The sequence below is a fragment of the Periplaneta americana genome, chromosome 11, assembly GCF_040183065.1.
Source record: "Periplaneta americana isolate PAMFEO1 chromosome 11, P.americana_PAMFEO1_priV1, whole genome shotgun sequence".
In the NCBI taxonomy this organism is placed as follows: Eukaryota; Metazoa; Arthropoda; class Insecta; order Blattodea; family Blattidae; genus Periplaneta; species Periplaneta americana.
The window spans coordinates 45,941,167-45,963,880 of NC_091127.1; positions in this window are offsets into that span (position 1 = coordinate 45,941,167).

Here is a 22,714-nt window from a genome sequence, read left to right on the forward strand (position 1 = left end):
AGAATGAATAAATTACAGATTAAAAAGTGTTGAATATCTTTAAACCCAAACTATAAATCCAATATATTTTTTTTATTAATTTGGAGAGTATTAGTGGCTAAAATAATATTAGAATAAAATTTGTTTATTAGTCTACGACCTTGACTCACGCTATGATAAAAAAAACTGCATTCATTTTACATTTAGGTTCAGATAAACCCAGAGAACTCATATTTTTAGTTCTATATTTTTTATGTATATCATCCTGCCTAAGACTCGCGTTACGGAATGCGCGCTGGTTTGAGTCCTCATGGGGGAAGAAATTTTCTCTTGAAATTTCGGCCAGTGTATGGGACCGGTGCCCACCCAGCATCGTGATACACTTGGGGAACTACGATAGGTAGCGAAATCCGGTTGCGAAAGCCAACTATAACGGCTGGGGGGATCATCGTGCTAACCACACGATACCTCCATTCTGGTTGGATGATCGTCCACCTCTGCTTCGGCATGTGGGGTGAGGCCAGCAGCCGGCTGGTCGGTCTAAGCTCTTCACGGGCTGTAGAGCCACGGATTATTATTATTATTATTATTATTATTATTATTATTATTATTATTATTATTATTATTATTATTATTATTATTATTATTATTATTTATGTATATACCTTCCAAAGTTATTAAGATTTCTGTGAACATATTTTAATAAAATAAAATAATACATTTTCTTAATGTCAAAAACTTTGAAATGTTTAAACAGCAATTCAGTTGAGTAATCTTTCTTTCAAACAAATATTTAATACTGTTTTCTGTATTAAAATTAACTGTTAAAGGCTGGATTTATAAGTTCTACCCCAACCTATAGATTGGCATAATGCTAAATAAATTGTACGTAAACAGTTAATTGATAAAATATTTCTTAGAACAACAAAGTAATATAATGTTTTACGTAATTTATTACAAATATAATGAATATGATTCTTCATTTTAAACGAATATCAATAATTATACCTAAGTAACCTCATTAACTTCATTAATAACAGAACAATTGCAAAAATGTAATTATTAACTGTTCATTGTTTGAAACCCTCTACTCCAATTAGTGATGGGTCGTTCGCGAACGAACTGACTCTTTTGAACGACTCCCTCCTTCGAGCTAGTAACGAGCTAGCTCGCTCGTTGAGAGCTGGTCGTTCGCGAGGCACTTCCACCTCCTTCTAGAGATGGAAGAAAAAATCACTAGCAGCGATTTTTCACCGGTGATTAGAAAATCACTTTCACTCCAGTGAGTGAACTGTTCATTAACCAGTGAAACAGTGATCAAACAGTGATTTACTCATTGCACCAGAAACAGCTGTAACGAATCATTATTTCCTCAGTGATTTCAACATGTCTTACATTGCAGTCTTCTGACACCTGTTGAGCAATTTTTTAACTGCTTGACATTACATGGATTTTTGTTCTTTGTAAGCTTGTAATGGTTTGTGATGAAAGAAAGTATTGAAATTTCAGTTGAAGAACTTAGTGATATGGCATAACTTTCTTTGGTAGATTTTGAAGAACTTTCAACATAAAAGTAGTTCAATAATTATACTCTAATGCACTGTTATAGCCCTTCTGCCCCCTACTTGTTTCAAATGTAACACTCTAGAGGTCCATGACCATGACCATTTCTCTATTAATTCGTCCTGGACACCTCTCATGTTATGTTGGTAATTAGCGGTTTAGCGGGGATTTAAAAATGTTGTGTTGGTCACAGTGAGGCAAAAATTTCACTAGTCAGCTTGGTGAAATTACAGAAGCGCAATTAAAAAATCGGATTCTTTTTTCATTCAAGAAAAAATTAATTAGATCTAGTAACAAGAAAATGGTCACCGCCGTAGCTCAGGCAGTAGCGCGTTTGCTTGCTGGAGTTGCGGTAGGGTGTAGGTTCGATTCACACTTGGAATGATTCCCAGATTTTTTCAAACGTAAAGCGAATGTCAGGTAACCTATGGCGAATCCTTGACCTCATCTCGCCACATACCATCTCATCACCAATTCCATCGACACTAAATAACCAAGTAGTTGATACAGCATCGTTAGATAACGAAAAAAAAGGTGGGTTAAAACAGTGCGTTAGAATATACTGGCAAGCATAAAACGATTTATATTTTGAAAGTATTTGTACCTGCAAACTAAAGTCACTTGTTTATCATTATATCTATAGCGGAAGCCAGTTAAGCTAAAGAATATTTTGCCTTCTTAGATGTAGCTTTCCTGGAGAATTACCACTAATATTACCATATATTGTAGTAGTTTAACCAAACTATAACTGTGGAATATGTGAATAAAAAGAAGGGAGGGGGTATATTATTAAGGTTGATGTAACAATGCAGCCTACAAATATCACTTTGTTCAACCACATTTATCAGTTTATCACCTTTATTTTACATACAGCCAAATGAAAATTACATAATACCGGTTTTTAAGTTAGATATTCTAATTTTTTAAATCCGCAAATAATCCCAACTAACGTGTCTGATTTCACCATAATATATTTCTTCTGAGTTAGTTCTGTTTTTTCTCTGCACTCTCAATGCACTCATAATAGCCTATCTTATTCCTTTCATTATTTTAACATTAATGCATCTACGATCATAATCACATTCACCAATAATTCAAAACAGTTGATTGCTCGCATTTCGTAGTGAGAAATCACTCCCAATCGCCCCCACTCACTAGATCACTGCTCTACTAGTGATCAGCTGATCCGGTCTCTCGTCGTCATCACTGGCAACTGGAAATCACCTCTAATCGCTGGATCACTGAGTAAAATCACCGTGATCGAAAATGAGCTGTCACTGCTTCACCGGTGAGTGAAAAATCACGTTTTACCTCATCTCCAGCTCCTTCAGCTCGCGACTCTCAACCAGCTCACAGCTCGTCTCACGACTCCCGCTCTCGAATAACCAATGGCATTCAATGCATGATCACGTGACATCTGCAGTTACTTTGAGAAAGACAGAGAAGGTGAGACCGCGCCATACGCCGGTAGCGGACGGATGTGGAATTAATATTACGCGGCTTTCTATCAGCTGTCAGCTGATGTGTGTGTAGAAAAATATACGTATAACATTATAAAGTTTATGTTGCAGGCTTTGTTTTTCCATCTGTTTTGTTTAACATAATACGATTGTCCCTGTTATCCTTCTGATTCCTAATGCCATAGATTAGACTATTATTGACAGTTTCGATATTTATGTTACGCAACCAGCTCTTTGAACGATGTCGTTCGCGAGCTGTCTAGCCTCTTCTGAACGAACGAGCTAGCAGCCAGCTCGCGAACGAAGGAGCTGTCAACCAGCTCGTGAACGAACTGACTCTTTTGAACGACTCTCTCTTGGGAGCGCGAGCTGACGATCTAGCTCGCGCCTAAGAGCCGGTTGGACCCATCACTAACTCCAACGCACTGACAATCATTCGTGGTCGTTGAAATGTTAAAATTGTTCCATAACTGTGAGAATAACATTTAATAAAACCGAAAACACAAGTTTAAATTTAAAGAAAATTCAGTATTTTTACACCCAAACTGACATTTCTTTGTGTATGAAACAGCACCTTATGAGTAGTGACAATGTCCTGCATGGGTCCGCAGTAGCAGATCTTTACAAGCCAGTAAACAAAATTGATGGACAGTTTATTGGTGGTCGGAACTCGCCTTTTAACTTAAACGTTTCTTCCTGTATAGTTTAAATTCTTGCCACTTTCTTCATCATTGTCATTTTGTAAGTGTGAGTGAACGGACATAAACATATTTGCTTAAACAGTGGATTGAGGCACTGCCTTCGTGATCTAATACAGGCCGTAAGGCAGACCACGTGACTCGCTTAACAGCTGATCGCGAAGGGCGGTCTTTCAACCATATCAATTAGTTGCAGTACATGAAAAATAACATATATTTCTCTGAAATGCAGTGTAATTGCGTCAGTAAAATTTTAAACAGTGATTGTGAGATACTTGAGACACAATTCACTTGCAACGTAAGGTACAATATAATATTATTTTTGGTGTAAAAATTACGTTGTTGCAGGCAAAGTTCGTATGTGTAATACCTGCCTTTATTTCGATTAAATATTGTGCCCTTTATGTGGTTAAGTGAATTTTTGGTGTTATAAACAATAAATATGTGTAATAAATAATATACACGTGAAAGTGAAACATTGACTGGCATGTAAAGTAAGTTGTGATTAGGCCTAAGTGCAGCGTTACTGATTTTACTCTTGTCTAATCCATTATTGTTAGTTTCCCGTACGGTATTTGTTTTATTAAATTTAAATTATTGCGCCCTTTTTATTTGTGTATAACCTACATTATAAATAATACATCGTTTGAAAATATATACAATTTGAACTAAAAACGAGATACATATAGTATATTACGAAAAATTATACCTTATAGTTTTCATTACTGTTACAGTATCTAGATTGTAATTAATTGAAATAAAGCACGCACGCTTCATTACGAAATTTTTGCACATTCATTTAAGCACGTTTCAACAATTTTCAGTTGCATCGCACGCATATTTTGATGTGTTGAAAATATAGGTTATGTTTACTCTATCAGTATTTGCCTTATTTCTATATTCGCAATTATGCATGATAATTAAGCATAACGCTACGTATAACTTGTAAATGCAATTTGTCTACACTTCAATTGTATTTATTCGTTTCATGTGGTACTCCAGTCTGATTTAGTTTAATATGTTACCAGGCCTAAACTAGCGCTGAGGTAGTTCCCTTCGTATTCATACACCTTGCATATACTAATTAGTTCGGTTAGTTCAGGCTTTTATTATGCCTTGCTTAGAGCATTAAATGCATCTCCACAAAAAATAAATTGAACTGTTTTCAGTTCAAAAATTGCCGGAACCATACCTCAGCGCTAGTAAGTAATATAACCGTATGTACATTTCATAGGAGGGAGTGTGGTGAATTTTCTACCTTTAAGTAAGGAAGATAACCGTGTTCTGAAGTTTATCCTGAATATTTCTTCTTTATTAAATCTCAAAATAGCTTTCGTTCTCAACTTAAAATGTTGACGCAAATAGGTTATGTTAACATTCTGAATTCTCTTCACATAAAAATAACACAGTTTTATAATCCTGCCACATTATACAACAAATAAATGGAACTTATGCACACATTATATTGAATAACAATTTAATTGTTTTATTTATTTGTTCCCAACTATACTGAGTCGTATTTAATTCTATTTATCTAACCTACCAGATGAAGTAACACACAACCGTACGTACCTACACTAATTTCATAGGAGGGACTGTGGTAAATTTTCTACCTACAAGTAAGGAAGATAGATGTGCTAAATTAAAATCACAATATAAATAATTCTTCTTTATTAAATCTCAAAATAGCTTCCATTCCAAACTTAAAATGTTAATGCAAACAGGTTATGTTAACATGTAAAACTCCGTTCACATTAAAATAACACAGTTTTGTAATTATTTCTGCAACATATTATGCAATAAGAAGTGAACGTATCTCATACACACATTACACTAAATAAAATTGAGCACCGACACGCATTAAAGTAATACATTTCACTCAGCTCCATATACTCAAATAGAAAAGCCCGACTCATCGAGTGACGTCACACATCCTGCATTACGGCCTGGTCTAGATCACGATGGCAGTGATTGAGGAGAATCCTACATTTTTCAATGGATGGGAAAATTGTTCTCGGTGAAGTCTGTGACAAAAATGTGAGTTAATTTTATTATAAATCTTTTTTATATTATAAATTATAATATCAATATAACAGTAAGTTTAATCTTTTTTTGTCAGAAAATTTGGAAGAATCTTTAGTTGTATATTGTAACAAAAACAATTGATCAAATGATCATGAAGTGATTGGTGAATGATATTTGATATAATGAATATAATGATTAATCGCATGAACACATGACTAATGAGAACTAGCCTATATAATTTAATTACCAAATAAATTCAATGAAAGAATAACATCATTCCATTTTTATCGTTAATTCATTACATTTATTACTTGAATAAATTTATTAGAAAATTGTGAATTTCATTGAAAATCAACAATTTTTGGTTAATATTTCTCAATTTTTAGAGCATATTTCCAACGTTTTTATTGCATAAATGCATGCATATACTGGGATTTCATTTCAAAGTGTGTCATGACGTCACTGTTGTGAGTCAGCGATTTCAAGCGACTTTCAGCTTTTATGTTAGAGAAGTTGCCTATTAATCAAGGCGTTCAATCTGAACTTGAGAACGTGTACGGTATAACTTGAACGTCGTAGCAACAGATGGCGGTCTGTACGGTCTGTGTGCTACCATAACCTCTTTCGAACTGTGTTTTGCGCGGGCAAGTCGTACGCAGGGTATTTGTTATCATCGGTTGCGTACGGCAACATTCCACAACACAAACCAAAAGCTCCGTGTCCATGTTGACAGTCGAAGTTAATGTCAACAAATACTGTATGTACGTAAGTAATCGTCTTAACCCTCTCCCCATATCCTGACAGTAAGAAAAAATCTCACCCCAGTACGTGTTTCCAAACAGTTCACATTCCTGCCACTACCGGCAATACCGTACGTATCGGTAAGTACTCTTTAGAATGAACGCCGCACTTTCTAGGCAACTTCTCTGGCACATAGGTAATACGCCTCTGCGGAAGTGTAGTAAGATTGAATTCTCTAGGCTCATCGACTAGCCACATGACGTCATATAGCGAGCCATGAACTGAACACGGAGTATTCACTAGTTTTAGTGCATATAAATCCGCCTCTAGTTATTACAAAGTCTCCAGCAATGCCTGAGTAGTCACATTTTCAGTTTGTCACGTGGGAGATCCGGGTTAGAGTTCGGTCAGGCGTGGAATTTTTCAATAGTGACACTTGTGACGAACAAGGCTGCAGTTGGGGTTTTTCTCAGGCGCCTCTAGTTTCCCCATATTAAGCGTCTATATCATTCCGTCAGCATTTCTCGATTTCGTCATCATTCCATAGTATTCTCCGAGCGCCGACTGGCGACGCACGGAGGGGGCTGGCCTGGGAAACGAGTGAGGTTACCTGATAGAAACCTGGCTACACAGCAAATCTCAGTGTAGACACCCTTTGTAACTTGAGAGTTAGCGCAATAAATCTTGAAAAGTAGTAGTGCTGGGTCGTAGTGCCCTCCTTCCGAAATCTAATTTAATTCATTTCCAGTACTTGCGGATCCTTGAAGCCTTTCTTTGTTCTTATTTTTACTTTATGTTTCTGTTCTTAATTTTCCTACGATATTTCTTGTTTCTGTGTGTGTCTTACATATTTTCTTTCCTTCTGTCTTTATATGTCGTCTTTCCAGTGGCGTACGCAGAATTTTGTCAAAGGGGGATCATTATTAAAATTGTGTCAATGCAGAGAATCCACCAGCCACTGAACGAATATTGCACACTTTTATCATTGCCAATGTGACGCTATAAACCAATTTTCAATACTTTTATCACAACCACAACACATTTAAAATTTTATTGTTCCATATATAGAGAATTATTACTACATTAACACATCACGAAACATGTAAAATGTAATTATTATGAAAGTCGCCATTGCTTCTTCTTCAAAATTAGTAGTATTAGTACGATCTACTTCCACTAGATGGAAACCGACACGATTGGTAGAGCCGGCAATACATGAAAACGAAATGATACTAAGTGTGAGGAATGTTACTACAGTTGTGTAGTATTATGTGACAGGTTAAGTTAGGCTTGATTAGGTGTGTATTATGTGACAGGTTAGGTTAGGTTTGATTAGGTGTGTATTATGTGAGAGGTTAGGTTAGGTTTGATTAGGTGTGTATTATATGACAGGTTAGGTTAGGTTTGATTAGGTGTGTAGTATTATGAGAAAGGTTAGGTTAGGTTTGATTAGGTGTTTATATTATTATTATTATTATTATTATTATGTTGGCAGAACTGAAACCCACTGTTACATTAAAGAAATATGGCGGTATTCTTCATTCACGCACGACGATTTTTGTATATAAGTAAGGTATGTATTTAGGACGGGCTAGGTGGGCTTACAGCTCTGCCAGTGATCACATCAGTTATCTACTACTCAATACTTTAAATCCAAGGCATTTTCAAGGTATTTTTTATTTATTTATTAGTAGCTGGGACATAAGAAAGATTCACCCACATTTCCTTTCCTCATGTCTGTATATCTCGTCTTTTCAGTGCCGTACGCAGAATTTTGTCAAGGGGGGATCATTATTAAAATTGTTTACAATTTACAGTATCGGTATTTTAAATGTTGTGTATTATTATTATTATTATTATTATTATCATTACCATCATTATTATCATTACTATTATTATTATTATTATTATTATTATTATTATTATTATTATTATTATTATTATTATATCTTTGAAACGTAATTTTTTCGCAGCCATCCAATTTTTAACAAACAAGTTGGGTTTCATATTGTGTCGGCTTCATTTTATTGTCGGTTCTAGGCGGTAAGTCTCTCTGCAATAAAGATAGCATTGTTATAATTCGAATCTGCCGTAGCACCAAGCACATGTATTATATTGAAGGACGGGTAGGAGAACTATGATGTAATTAGATTTTGTTACTCTGGCAGTGAAAGTTAGAGAGGTGAAAATAATTACGGATTAAAAAATACTCAAATCCAAATATGTCAATTTTTTTTTTTTTTTTTTTTTTTTTTTAAGTTCAAAGGGTGGTCCAAACCCGGTAACCTCTCCTTGCGTACAGTCCTGCGTCTTTCTATATTTTTGTCATTCTATTATTTTCCTCAACATATATACCTTTTCATCTATCCTTTAGGTCTTCAATTTACCTTTGCCTATCCACCATTCCTCTCTGTATTCTTAATTTTTTCAAAGTTTCCCATATAAGAATTCATTTTTTTTTATTTTTTTCTAACTTCCTACTTTAATTTCATCATCCTTCCTGCATTTATTTCCTGCTTCATTTGTTTCTAAACCGTACACAACGTTTGCTTACTCGACAAACGCTCTGATGTGAATGAGGCTCTCGGAATTTCCAGTGTGAACGCGCGACGTTTCAAGATCAACACAAAGTGAAGGCGAATCTCCTCCAGCTTCTTGGCATTGTTATTGTTGTAATGAAATTAGGTGCATTTGCATCTGTGACAGACCGAGAGCACGTCGGCTAAGGCTGTGCAAGTGCTCTCTAGGTAAATGAGAGGGGGTGGAAACGCTCTGACCGACAGCCTTCGCTTTATGGCTGCAGCTGCTGTCATATTTTATGAACTTGACACTCGTAAACAGCTGAAACAGGCAAAAGCGGCTTAAAGAACATACACTTCCAAAATCCTTGTAACTATTACCGTACGTCTTATACAGGGACATCATTTTATTTTTACTTCAACTTTTATTGTACCCGAGTTTTTGAATGTACTTCACTCCCACCCCTTCTACTAACGAAATTTCAACTGTCCCGCACAGAACCAAGGCCGCAGTACTGAGTTAGTGATTATAGTACGTTTCAGAAATATGTTCGCGTTTTCCAGTGACGAAAACTTCCAATATTGAATTATATTTTTGCACAGGTACTGTCGTCCGTTTGCCTACGTCGCATTCCTATTTCCTCCACCTGCTTCTGCTCGCTCCACTGTAAAGACTAGTGGCTGGGCTTTCTTAGCTCTTTTCTGAAAACATTAATTTCTGTTAGGAATTAATTGGACGTCTACGTAATATTATGCAACTCTTTAAAATAACTAAATAAAGAACCTCGTTAAGTAATTAACTGCCACGTGATTCCCCCCCTTTCTACGATCCTGCGACATAACCACTTGGACGGACAGTAGATAGCATGTCTGAGTAATTTTATCTGTGCGGGTCGGGAAGAAGTGAAGACTGAATTTACAGTACGTAAGGTACTGTTTTATAGAGTAGGTACAGAATTATTTCAACATGAGTTACTAAGTATGAAGGACGAAACTGGTAATTCGAATTAGATGCAATAGTCTATAGTGCGATAATAGGCACAAAAGAACTGAAGCCTGTATCGAAATGAACGGCCACCATTTTCAAAAATGTGTTTAAATATCCATATTATGATTATTTTTCATTTTAACTTCATTCTCTATATCGTACGCTAATGTGCTGTAGACAGTATAATATACACTGGATAATGAATACGTCCGCATGGATAACTCAGTTCGTGAGTAAAAACACTTATTGTTAATACAGTACTGTATTTTGATTAAACAAAACCTAATGAAAATTATCAAACTCAAAATCGCGATATTTCCTAGTCTACGTAAATGGATGAACTACTTTTCTTCCCTCCTATACCTAGTAAAGTGATTTGTTTGTATTTTACGCCAGTGTCATCGAACTCCAGTCGTGGAAGGAGGTAGCAAACGGTATTTCCGGGTCTCAATCATTAATTCAAAGGTATAGCCAGGTTAATATTAAAAATGTTAGTAAAAATAAAATGATGTCCCTGTATATAACCTACAGTAATCTAAAAATGTAACTATTGTAATAAAGTTAGTATGAAGTTTTTATTTTGGAGTGCGTTATAGGTGGATAAGTAAAAGACCTATGTTCTTTAACAACCAAGGGCTGCCGATACAATCGGAAAATATACTGTAAGTTGATAGTACGTACAGAATGATGATGAAATGAAACAAACTAAACTAAGAGACCAACACGTCTCGTAATCTTGTCTGAATATCTGTCTCTCTCCCAGCTCACAGTTTTGTATTCAATCCAGGACACATATAAGCTTATAATGCTCTTCTCTACCTAACAACGTAATATTTTTAAATTTAGGTAAATAATACCTGTAGTAATCAATTTTTAAATATAAGTAAACAGTAGGCCTACTTAAAATGTAAGAAGTTTTAACAAACTTCACAACTGATTTGATACAATCCTTGTTTAGTAAGGTCTCATTGCAAGTTATTGATTGTTACATTCCAAACATCAGTGATGATGATAGGGATACGTTTTTATGTTCTAAAATATATTGTAATAAGGAAACAGAATGTCAGTATTGGGTTGTGCATAGAAATCCTAGCCGCAAACAAATGTCATGTTTCTTTTTAATTTAGAGCTTAGAAATAAAAGTTTAGATAGGACCTAGCCGTTTGAGGTCAGACGGTTCCTTTCAGAGTGCAGTAGCTCCTGTCTCGGACAACATTGGTAGACACACCTCCTGTCTCAATCTCATTCAATTTTATACCAGAACTTATTCTGATTCTTTGATCACCCAGAAGTACATATTTTAATTCGGTCCGATTTTTGTTTTGTGATTTATTTAATGGGGGTTTTATTCTTGCTTATTTATTTGCTTTTAAATTATTTTATATGTAAGTTTTTGCGTGGTTTAGTTTGTTATTACTGATATAATTACTATTAATGAACACGTTGCATTTCGAATTTGATACGCAATTGAACAGTTTGAATTCGAATTTCAGTCCAGCCAATCAGAGTAAGGTATTAATTGGATAGAATAATATTTCAAGGTTGCACAATTATACACTACACGCATTGTATTCTTCACATGACATAATTAGGAACATTAAATCCAGACGTTTGAGATGGGCAGGGCATGTAGCACGTATGGGCGAATCCAGAAATGCATATAGAGTGCTAATTGGGAGACCGGAGGGAAAAAGATCTTTAGGGAGGCCGAGACGTAGATGGGAAGATAATATTAAAATGGATTTGAGGGTGGTGGATATGATGATAGAGAATGGATTAATCTTGCTCAGGATAGGGACCAATGGCGGGCTTATGTGAGGGCGGCAATGAACCTCCGGATTCCTTAAAAGTCAGTAAGTAAGTATGCACAATTGTAAATCTTTTCACATTCATGAGCACCATCTCTCAGGGAATTATCGGAGTTGTTTAGTGTGATTTTGTTATTGATAATGATAATTCCACAAGAACGATAAATTTAAGAGAAAACCTATCAATTATGATATAGTGAATCAAAATTTCGATACCGATATATATATATATATATATCGATATATTGAAACGAAAATATCGGTATTTCGTAAAATCTGATATATTTTTCCCTTCTCTAATTGAAACCCTTGTAATGTATACACATTTGAAAGATCACAGAATATTCTGGCATAGTCTAACTCATGATGAGACTTGGTTTGGACTTGGACTATGAATAAGCGCTCATATCAATAATACATAGTCTCATAAGTAAATCCACTGGCGCCCGTCCGTCTACATTACACGAAGCTGTGGAATAATAAATTTCAATTATAACACTAACAGTATCATCCTTAATATTAATAATAATTTCCTTAGAGTAAGGGGATACTTACACAGTATAATATGAAATAAAATCGTACAATAGACTACAACAATACAATGTAACACATTCCTAATAAGTCGATATCACGTCATCGCATCAAAAACTATATCGTGAGAAATGTGTCATTTGTATGAAATTAATCTCGTTCAATTTAAATAGAGATATATATATTTTTTTAAATAAGTAACAATTTATTTTTAACTCCCTGTGCAATTTTTATATTACATATTTGCTATATATTTTGAGGTTTTTAGTAACATATTTGTGTACATATTTTTAGGGTTAATATTACATAAAAATTCTGACTCTAGTAACAAGCTTATCCATGTATGGTGGGTCTCTATCACCATGGCATGGCGCGTCCTCAGGTTGCGGATAGAGGAGACGGCCTCCAGATATGGAGGGTAGCTGCGAATATATTGAATAAGCAGTCGTGGACAGCCGATAAGGGGTGGTCCTCCAGCTTGGGGGTTGGGCGAAGGGCTAACAACCCATCACCGTAAAAAACAGCTTGTTACGAATCCCTACAATAAGGAACTTAAAATCCAGACGTTTGAGATGGGCAGGGCATGTAGCACGTATGGGCGAATCCAGAAATGCATATAGAGTGTTAGTTGGGAGACCGGAGGGGAAAAAGACCTTTAGGGAGGCCGAGACGTAGATGGGAGGATAATATTAAAATGGATTTGAGGGAGGTGGGGTATGATGATAGAGACTGGATTAATCTTGCACAGGATAGGGACCGATGGCGGGCTTATGTGAGGGCGGCAATGAACCTTCGGGTTCCTTAAAAGCCATTTGTAAGTAAGTAAGTAAGTAACAAGCTTATCAAACAGGAGATTGTCTATCTGGAATCAAATTCCACTCAGTGCGGTGTTTCCGGATTTTCAGCATATATATATGGAAACATGAAATGTTTCAAAGCTAAATGCATGTTCCATCATCAGGGACGTTACAAGGAGAATCTATTTCATGAGAACATTATTGACAACTAGTCTCCAGAATTGAACCTGAGGCCGAATAGTTAGGTCAGGTCGTATTGTAAACAGAGCAGTCAGCATGAGTATCTACCAGGGGCGGCTTTCGAAGGGGGGCTGCGGAGCTGCAGCACCCCCAGACATTTGTGGCCCTTGTCTCATTTTATGTTGTGAAATACATTTATTATACAGTCTCTATTTAGCGGCTTGAAATTTTTAAAATTTCTCTCCCATTGACATGCACGCAATCGTTAGTGAAGTCGCTTCCTCCCCTGGTGCTGCCAGAGCGAAGCCAGAAACAAGGACTATGGATGAAGCCACTTCCTCCCCTAGAGCTGCCAGTCTCGTCTCGGATGCTTTGCGCGTTAGTTTTACCCCTCCCCCTGCTGCCCCTGGCCTTGAATCCAGAGTTTCCAGGCGCTGCAAAATTTACAGCAGCTTGTCAGTAGCGAGCAGTTTTAAATGCATTTTCTTTAATGTTGTGAGTATAACAAGCGTAGCAATGCTTAATTCTGTACAATATTTACAGTCTATTAAGTTCAGTACCTTAACAATTCAGGAGAAATGTGAAATTAAGTGCCCATCAGTTGAATCTCATGATGGAAAGAGCCGCTAAACAAAATATAAAGGCTCGCATATTTTTTGCTGACTTATCCAGTATCCCTGCTTTCTTCTCTCTCTCTCTCTCTCTCTCTCTCTCTCTCTCTCTCTCTCTCTCTCTCTCTCTCTCTCCACACAGTCTGTATTAGATTAATGTGTTTCAAAGATAAGTCCATCAACTGAGGCAACAAGATGGAGTTTTAAAAGTAAGAACAGTAAATGTTATTCATGAGATGAAGGAGCCATTGCTAGAATATTTTCAAACCATAATGGAATCTGAAACATCTAACACCATCACAATAAATCAGGCAAGCGCCCTGGTGCGTGCTCTTGAAGATCCACAATTCAATTTCTGGCTCAGTTTTTTTTTTTTTTTTCACATATATTGATGTATCATGTAGATATATTATACAACCAACTACAACATCGCCAGTTAGATATTTCTAAGGTACAAATTTGCATATAAAACAAATTAAATTATGGTTTATTTAACGAAACTCGCAACTGCAGGGATTATATCAGTGTCGCCAGTGTGCCGGAATTTTGTCCCGCAGGATTCTTTTAAATGCCAGTAAATCTACTGACATGAGCCTGTCTCATTTAAACATGCCATCGACCTGGGGCGGGATCGAACCCGCAACCGACTATGCTACAGAGGCCGACTCTGCATATCAAGCTTTGTTAATGCCATACAGACAATACGGAACAGTTCACAGTTGAGCGGTGAGATCTGTGAAAATGAAAACCCTAAAAAGCGTCGTAAGGTCGAAGGGATTCAGACAAGGATTGCGGTAGCCAAGGAAGTGTGTGACCTCATTATCACACAAGCCAACACCCGATTCCAGTTCATAGATCATCTGATATTATCTTCTCTTCTGTGTCAAGAAAAATTTGAATGCTACAAAAGCTGATTTCCTGAAAATGACCTAAATGTATGTGTGAAGCTTTTTCTAATGTTCGATAAAGACAAACTAAAAACGGAACTCACAGTGTTGTATCAGAGACAAGAATTCAGAAATATCAGTGAGGCAGTCAAGCTCTTGCGGTTTCTTCTATCTGAGAACTTGCAGGCCTCATTTTCAGAAGTTGTGGAACTAGTACGCATAGCTATCACCTTCCAAACCAGAACGTTGCTTTTCGTGTTTGAAGAGAGTAAAATCCTATCTTAGAAATACGATGAGAGAAGAGAGCCTGACCGCATTAGCTATGTTTTCCATACTGTGTTAAACGACATATCGGATTTTAATAAGAAGATGATTTAAAAGTTTGCAACCTACAAGACAATGCGCATGGAACTAATCTTTAAATAAGGTAAGTTGCATGGTTTATTTTTGTATGCAGCCCCCCTGAATTCAATACCCACGAGCCGCCACTGGTATCTACGTACAACAGCAATTGTAGCGGGAAAAGCTAAGCTCTCTAAGATATACGTAGGAAAAAACCAATAAACTCGAGTGGGATTTAATTCACTGTTACACAATTAGAAGAAAGTATATAAGGATTAGAAGAAAAAAGTACTCTAATATAATACAATATTAATTGACTTACTAAACTGTCTTGAAAATGTATTATTGTATAATCTCATCATTCAAATACTCCGCTAGATGGCAGTAGTGTGTTATGATGAGTTATTACAACAACCTATAAATGGCTTTTAAGGAACCCGCAGGTTCATTGCCGCCCTCACATAAGCCCAACATAGGTCCCTATTCTGTGCAAGATTAATCCAGTCTCTATCATCATATCCCACTTCCTCAAATGCATTTTAATATTATCTACGTCTCGGCCTCCCCAAAGGTCTTCTTCCCTCGGGCCTCCCAACTAACACTTTATATGCATTTCTGGATTCGCCCATATGTGCTACATGCCTTGCCCATCTCTGGATTTAATGTTCCTAATTATGTCAGGTGAAGAATACAATGTATGCAGTTCTACGTTGTGTAACTTTCTCCATTCTCCTGTAACTTCATCTCTTTTAGCCCCAAATATTTTCCTAAGAACCCTTAATCTCTGTTCCTCTCTCAAAGTGAGAGTCCAAGTTTCACAGCCATACAGAACAACCGGTAATATAGCTATTTTATAAATTCTAACTTTCAGATTTTTGACAGAAGACTAGAAAACAAAAGCTTCTCAGCCGAATAATAACAGGCAATTTCCATATTTATTCTGCGTTTAATTTCCTCCCGAGTGTCATTTATATTTGTTACTGTTGCTCCAAGACATTTCAATTTTTCCACCTCTTCTAAAGATAAATCTCCAATTTTTATGTTTCCATTTTGTAGAATATTCTGGTCACGAGACATAATCATATACTTCGTCTTTTCGGGATTTACTTCCAAACCTATCGCTTTATTTGCTTCACTAAAATTCCTGTGTTTTCCCTAATCGTTTGTGGATTTTTTCCTAACATCACGCCATCCGCATGGACAAGAAGCTGATGTAACCCGTTCAATTCCTATTATTATTATTATTATTATTATTATTATTATTATTATTATTATTATTATTATTATTATTATTGCTAACCAGTAGGAGTCACCTGAGTAGCTCAGGAGATAGACTCGTTTGCCTACTTGCGCTCGGGCATGGGTTCGATTCCCGATTGGGCTGATTACTTGGTTAGGTTTTTTCCGAAATTTTCCCCAACCGTAAGATGAATGTCAGTTAATCTCTAGCGAATCCTCGGCCTCATCTCGTCAAATGCCATCTCGCTATCACAATTTCATCGACGCTAAATAACCCGGTATTTGATATAGTGTCGTTAAATAACCAAGTAAAAAAAAAATACTTTTTTTTTTGTCATTTCTCCACTTTTGACATGTCCTGATATCCGTGAAAGTTTAGAAAGTGTAAAGGATAGTTATATCAACTGATATAGGCCTACTTATACATCTTGCATTAGAGCCTTGTGACACTGTTACTCTAAATAGATCATTTTGGCATTAGCTACCCCAATCCCCTAATGCGAAATCTGTTGCCAGAAAGATGTAACTGGACACATAAGTTATTTACACTCGGATGGCGGCATAAGCTGCCCATTATATCCTGCAGTGATACGTTTATTCAGAAACACATAAACAGGGTTCTTGAAATTACGAGCATTCAAACGATTCCGTAAATTACACCTTCCCGCTGGGCAGTGCCCTTGTATCAAACATGCAGCAAATTATAATTCCATCCCACTCTTATTATCATAGAGTGACATCTATCTGTCTACCCACCCACCTATCTAACTGCCTGCCACCCTGCCTTACTTACAAATGGCTTTTAAAGAACTAGGAAGTTCATTGCCGCCCTCACATAAGCCCCCGATCGGTCCCTATCTTGAACAAGATTAATCCAGTCCCAACCATCATATTCTACCTCTGAAATCCACTTTAATATTATCCTTCCATCTACGTCTCGGTCTCCCCAAAAGTCCTTTTCCATCAGGTCTTCCAACTAATACTCTACAATTATGTATTTTTGGATTCACCCATACGTTCTACATTCCCTGCCCATCTTAAACGTCTGGATTTAATGTTCCTAATTATGTCAGGTGAAGAATAAAATGCGTGCAGTTTTGTGTTGTGTAACTTTCTCCATTCTCCTGTAACTCCATCATTCTTAGCCCCAAATATTTTTCTAAGCACCTTATTCTCGAATCTTAACCTCTGTTCCTCTCTCAAAGTGAGAGTCCAAGTTTCACAACCATACAGAATAACCGGTAATAGAACTGTTTTATAAATTCTAACTTTCAGTTTTTTAAGCAAACTGGATGATAAAAGCTTTTCACCCGAATAATAGCAGGCAATTCTCATGTTTATTCCGTGTTTAATTTTCTCTCGAGTGTCATTTATAGTGTATTTGTTACTGGTACTCCAAATTATTTTAATTTTTCCGCCTTTTGAAAGATGAAATATCAAATTTTTATATTTCCATTTTGTACTATGTTCTGGTCATGAGACATAATCATATACTTTGTTATTTCGGGATTTACTCCCAAATCTTTATCATTATTGTGTACTGTTTATATTTATTGTGTATTGCTTATCATTTATTTTGGTATATTGTTTATATTGTGTATACCACTGCCACCGGGTGCTTGCCCACTTGCAGTGTAAACAAATACATACATTACTTGCTGCAAGTAAAATTCCCGTGTTCTCTCCAAAGACGTTTTATAGTTTTACCTAGACTCACTAAGAGCGCTGTTTCTCGACCCAAAATTGAACACTTTCGCACATCGCAATCTTGAAGTCAAGAGATATGTGATTGCTGCATGTTTACATCATGATCCCATTGATTTAAAATAACATAGAAAGTTATTTAACGATATTTAATATTATTCAATGCGTTAGGAGTAAGTGTATGTTAATTTAAACAATAGAGCGTGTGTATACAGTGTTTGTATAGTTTACTGTAATCGTTGTCTAGTGATATATGTGAAATTATGGTGTACTCCTGTGCTGTATATAAACGTACAAATAGTGTTTTATATACGATAATTTATTTTAATCCGACTTCTGTGTTGAAGTGAAGCCATCGTATTCGCTTATGCTGCATACAACTGTACAAAAAGTGTTTATATAGTTAATTTTAATTGTACTGCAGTGGAATATGTGAAATCATGTTATATTCTAGTGCTGCATAGGCCTACAACTGGACGAATAGTGTTTATATAATTTATTTTATTTGTACTACTGTGTAAAATTCCGTAAGTGTAATCATACTGGGTGTTCATTTAAAAGTGTGTCATGACGTCACTGTTGTTGAGTCACCGATTTGAAGCGAGTTTCAGCTTATATGTCAGAGAAGTTGCCTATTATTCAAGGCGTTCTACAATCTGAACTTGAGAACGTGTACGGTATAACTTGAACGTCGTAGCAACAGATGGCGGTCTGTACGGTCTGTGTGCTACCATAACCTCTTTCGAACTGTGTTTTGCGCCGGCAAGTCGTACGCAGGGTATTTGTTATCATCGGTTGCGTACGGTAACATTCCACAACACAAATCAAATACTCCGTGTCCATGTTGACCGTCGAAGTTAATGTCAACAAATACGTAAGTAATCGTTTTAACCCTCTCCCCATATCCCGACAGTACGTATTTCCAAACAGTTCACATTTCTGCCACTACCGGCGTTATTGTACGCATCGGTACGTACTCTTCAGAATGAACGCCGTACTTGCTAGGCAACTTCTCTGCCTCCTAGGTAATACACCTTTGCGGAAGTGTGGGAAGATTGAATTTTCTAGGCTCATCGACAAGCCACATGACGGCATACAGCGAGCCAAGACACACTTTGAACTGAACACCCAGTATTGCATTCTTGTGCTGCATATAACTGTGCGAATCGACGTAAGAAGGATTCGGGAATATCTTTTCTCTTAGTAATTTGGTTACATATATTGTATTAGGATATTGTAAAATGACTGAAAACCATTTGTACATTTTCATTGTGATGATAAAAGGGATTGTTTTGTAGGAATAAGCGGAAACTTGGAATTTATTTTTATATTTCCACTGCAAAATCCTGAGCTTCTCAGTAAATGGTTATCTGCTATTAAACGCGACAAATTTATACCATAGGCTTTGCTCTTTTCATTAGAATCGTGTTTCTGCTATTCTAATTGTAAAAAGTTACTGAAAAGCTGACGCAATTTCATCAGTTTTTAATTTTCCATCCCATCTCATAAAGGTAATCATAAAACATGATCTAAAATATCATAGGCCTACTCTATTAGAATTTCAACACTTCGAAATAATGATATATTCTATGTTTATTTATTCATATAATATATTTTAAGTACGGTATTGAAAGTTATTTATATAACATATATTTATTTTGAAATTCGTCATAACTAAAATGTTCATAAGTTAATGTTTTTATACGTAATGAAATCTATATCTAAATTCAGCATTCTTACCACTTCTAATGGTATATTAATACGGTACAAGTTTGGGAAGTGCTTTTTACAAAATCGAGGAATAATTTGAAAACAAAAAGAGCGAGTTTTTCAATTTCAGTGATTTTGTAATGCACTTCACAAACGTGTATTGTACAACATTTTTTGCACGATCATATTTAAAAAACTGCGAAAATTTATAGCAATATTATTCTAAAGCCTTTGCAAAACTGCACTCTAATGGTAACTAAGTAACAATAAGTGCACTGTAATGAGTCTATTTTAGTATAGTTCTATGTTATGAATGGTTTCCCTAGCAACAAGTTTATGTGGGAATTCTAACTTTCAAGGCCTAACTACAATAGCTGTAAATACAAAAAGAAACACGATCGTGCAAAAATATTGTTCAAATTGAGCCACCACCCTGCAGACTATTAAAGATATCATTGGAATCATATAATCATGAAACAAAAAATAACAGTTGTTCTATAGCTATTAATAAATACTATAGGCCTATACCCTTAGTCCTAATTCGCAAAGATGACGAGGATTACTGACAGTTTTAGCATTACATCTTTAATAATTTCCGCTATACTACAGGAATGAAGGTGATTACGTTTTACTATTTGTATTTCTTTTTATCCTTGTTAATATTTTAGCTCATGCTTGGTTGTTTTTATGGTTTATAGTCAGAGTACGAACTAAGATTTCTGATGGGGGAGGGGATAGAATCCTACATAGAGAATACCATACATAAAATTATTATTATTATTATTATTATTATTATTATTATTATTACTATTATTATTATTCTTATTATTATTATTATTATTATTATTATTATTATTATTATTATTATTATTATTATTATTAAAATATGTCTCAGTGAAACGTACAGCAGAATTCGAATAGGTCAGTTTCTGTCAGATGCGTTTCCAATTCACTGCGGGCTAAAGCAAGGAGATGCACTATCACTTTTACTTTTTAACTTTGCTCTAGAGTATGCCATTAGGAAAGTCCAGGATAACAGAGAGGGTTTGGAATTGAACGGGCTACATCAGCTGCTTGTATATGCGGATGACATCAATATGTTAGGAGAAAATACACAAACGATTAGGGAAAACACGGGAATTTTACTTGGAGTAAGTAAAGAGATAAGTTTGGAAGTAAATCCCGAAAAGACAAAGTATATGACTATGTCTCGTGACCAGAATATTGTACGAAATGGAAATATAAAAATTGGAAATTTATCTTTTGAAGAGGTGGAGAAGTTCAAATATCTTGGAGCAACAGTAACAAATATAAATGATACTCGGGAGGAAATTAAACACAGAATAAATATGGGAAATGCGTGTTATTATTCGGTTGAGAAGCTTTTATCATCCAGTCTGCTATCAAAAAATCTGAAACTTAGAATTTATAAAACAGCTATATTACCGGTTGCTCTTTATGGTTGTGAAACTAGGACTCTCACTTTGAGAGAGGAACATAGGTTAAGGGTGTTTGAGAATAAGGTGCTTAGGAAAATATTTGTAGTTAAGAGGGATGAAGTTACAGGAGAATGGAGAAAGTTACACAACACAGAACTGCAGGCATTGTATTCTTCACCTGACATAATTAGGAACATTAAATCCAGACGTTTGAGATGGGCAGGGCATGTAGCACGTATGGGTGAATCCAGAAATGCATATAGAGTGTTAGTTGGGAGACCGGAGGGAAAAAGACCTTTAGGGAGACCGAGACGTAGATGGGAGGATAATATTAAAATGGATTTGAAGTAGGTGGGATATGATGATAGAGAATGGATTAATCTTACTCAGGATAGGGACCAATGGCGGGCTTATGTGAGGGCGGCAATGAACCTCCGGGTTCCTTAAAAGCCAATAAGTAAGTATTATTACTATATTATTATTATTATTATTATTATTATTATTATTATTATTATTATTATTATTATTATTATTATTATTTATTCGAAATTTTGACAAAGAATCAGATTCCAAAGCAGATCATATATACGAGTATTACAATATTTATAACCTTTATAAATCAAACCTTATTGCAGTAAAAGGAAAAGAAAAAATAACCCATTGGACGGAAATAAATTCAGGAGTCAGGCAAGGCTGTGGCCTCTCTCTTTTGCTTTTTAACGTTTATATGAATGCCATTGTGAAAGATTTTAGAGAAACAAAACACGGATATATCACTATTAACAGAAGTTTAAAATTATATGTAATAACGTTTGCAGATGATCTTGTTTTACTAACAACATCTGGAGATGATTTGCAATGGTCAGTGCATAATTTAAATTTAATAGCTCAAAGATATTCAATGGAAATATCCATTAACAAAACAAAAATAATGACCTTTTGTGGTAAATACCCAATACCAACCAAAATTTGTTTAAATGACACAATTTTGGAAAGAGTTAATGTGTTTAATTATTTAGGATATAAACTTCCTTTTATTGAAAATTTGGATTTATCAGAGAAAATTGTAAAATTCAACAAATCAGTGGGCATCATTAATAGAGTTTTAAAACCTTCGTTAGTACAAAAATCAACTCGTTCTCATCTTTATCAAATAATAGCTCGACCAGTCCTATGTTATCGGAGTGAAGCGTGGACTATAAGGACAAAAGATAAAAGCAGACTAACAGCTTGCGAGATGAGATTCATGCGCCGAACACTAAATGGGATCGAAAGAAAAATGAAGATAACCTTCAAGAACTTAATGTGTCATCAATACTGAACTAGCCTATATCTCCAGATATCAGTTAAACTGGAAGGAACACGTCTCGAGAATGGTTTCATCCAGGATCCCTAAGGCAATAATGAAGTATCGTCCAAATGGGAAAAGGTCACTTGGTCGACCTATGAAAAGATGGCAAGAAAATCGACTTTTCAGGCCGTAATAGTTCTTT